The sequence below is a fragment of the Gossypium raimondii genome, chromosome 10, assembly GCF_025698545.1.
Source record: "Gossypium raimondii isolate GPD5lz chromosome 10, ASM2569854v1, whole genome shotgun sequence".
Taxonomy (NCBI): Eukaryota; Viridiplantae; Streptophyta; class Magnoliopsida; order Malvales; family Malvaceae; genus Gossypium; species Gossypium raimondii.
This window is the reverse complement of record NC_068574.1, coordinates 6346581-6349233: the sequence shown is the minus strand read 5'-3', so window position 1 is coordinate 6349233 and position 2653 is coordinate 6346581.

Here is a 2653-nt window from a genome sequence, read left to right as displayed (position 1 = left end):
CAAACCATGTAATATCATAAGTATTTAACATACCATTTCATGTCACAATAGGTAACAAACTTAAATCTTATTCAATTCAAGAGTGATGTAATCACATATATACCAAAGGCTTCGTACTGAAATCATTTAATAATCTATCATTTGAACATTGAACTCATTTCATGTCATTTCAATTTCTCATTTCATATAACTATATCGCCCGATGAACCCTAGTAAATGGACTCGGATACTCAAGAAAGTACACTACACAAGTTGCCTTTTCAAGTTGAAACTAGACTACACTAGGGCACCAAAGTGCAAAGCTCGTAGACATCATATGCATATTCACATGCTAATATACCTTTTCACCACACTCAGGTCTTTATAGAGACGAATAATATTCGATGATCTACAACAAGTGCTAGATCTTGATTTAACCTGTGATAACCTCCATACAATATCTTATCCTATACAAGCCTGCATAAGTACCTATTTGCATGTCAATCGTATCCTAACCTTTACTAAGTGTATACAAGCATCTATTACACAAATTAACCTTTCTTTACAATTTAGTCCAAAACTCACATTTATACCAATTTACCACAATCACTTCACAATCAAGCATAGATACACAAAACAAATACATAACAATTTAAAAAAAATTAAACCATATGAACTTACCTAGAAAAAACAAAAAATAAGTTGAACCTTCAGGGACTAATCGATAATTTTGGCTTTTTCCTAATTATCTCTAGTTTGATTCAATTCTTGATCTAAACAATTATTTTAAACATTTCATCAATACCAAACATTTTATATCATTCCATGATATGCATGAAAGGATTTAATTTGATTTTTTGTATGTCCCTTAAATTTGGCATTTTATTCAATTTAGTCACTAAAACCGAAATAACAATATCTTTCAAGTTTGAGCTTCGGTTTCAAAATCAATCTCAATCACATCCATCAGGGACCCTCTACTATCAATTATTATAGAAGTTTCACAAAAAAATTACAATTTATTCACTTTATTCATTATGTACAAAAACTAACGATTAATCATTACAATTTAGTCCTTTTTCACATCTAAGTTTAAAATCTATTAATTTAACACCAAAATATTCAAGAACTCAACTATTGCAACTTTCAAATACTTTAATAGTTTTACAAATTGGTACATGGGCTAGCTAAATGAAACTCTTATGACCTCAAAAATATAAAAATTACAAGAAAAAAAAACTTAAAATCACATACCAAACAAGGGTCGAATGTGTTGAAGCCCTATTTTCTTCCTTTACCCACGACATGAAGAAGAAGATGGAGAGAAAATGTATTTTTCTTTCTTTAATTTTAACTTATAGTTAGATGAAACCTTAATTAACTTTAATGAATTAATTAAACATTAATTAATTAACATTAATCATAATTAACTCAAAATTAGTGGATGACAACATCATTTTCCACTATTGAATGACACAAAAATGGTTTATTACCATTTTGAACCCTTAACGAATAAAAGTTTATAGTGACTAATTTTTTACAATTTAGGGTGGGTTTGGATGGGCGATTGGGTGCGGTGCTGTGCGTTTAATTTACTTTTTGTCCCATGCTACAATATCGCTACAGTATCTAATCTCACTGCCACCACTGTTTTTACATTAACCGCAAGTAAACGCACCGTCTATCCAAACTCACCCTTAGTCTTTGTATCTTGATTAAACAATTAATAGAAATAATGAAAGAAAATTATTTAATAATATTTTATACCAACTCCATAAATGCTCTAGTTTAATATTTACGAACCCGGTTTACGGGAATGAGATTCCTAAACTATCTTTTTCGACACCACTGAAAATCAGGCTATTTTAGAAATTAAATTATTTAAAAAACTTAGCTAGATTTCAAAAGTTATAAAAAATTAAAAATATAAACAACTCAAAAATCATTTTAAAAATATGTTAAAATAAAAATTTTAAAAATATATTTAAAATTTTATAAAATTACAAAAATTGAAAACTATAAAAAACTTAGAAAAATATAAAATTAAAATCATCCTCGTTGACCACTCAAATTTTACTTTTGAATTTCTAAAATATTTTTGATTTGTTAAATATTTTGAATTTTATATTTTCAAAGTTTTTAATTTTCCTAAAATTTTAACTATAATTTTTTGAATTTTTCTAAATATTTTGTGAATTTTTATATTTTTGAAGATTTTAATTCTTAAATATTTTGAAAATTTAACTATTTTTTAATTATTAATATTTAATTGTTAGAATTTTTATAATATATATTTTATATAATTAAAAAAATTTAAGTTTTTTTTTGAGGTTATTAGTTTTGAATTTTTAAAAACAATTAAAGAGGTAGACATGAGATGGTCCTCTATTTATCCACGTGTCTTGTCCATGTTTAGCCACATCACCTCTTTGATAAAAAAAAATAAACCGTGTTGATGGTGGGGATTAATTTGTGTGGAGATGTCAACATTAGAGACTAATTTGATCAAAAAAAAATTCAAGGACTAACTTGAGAAAAATTATTAAATTTAAGAGCTAATTTATATATTAAACAAAAAATATATAGATATCACATTAAAAAATATGTCAAATTTGAGTATTAAATGATTTTTTAAAATTTTTTATTTGCTGATTGTGGAATTGCACAAAGTAAA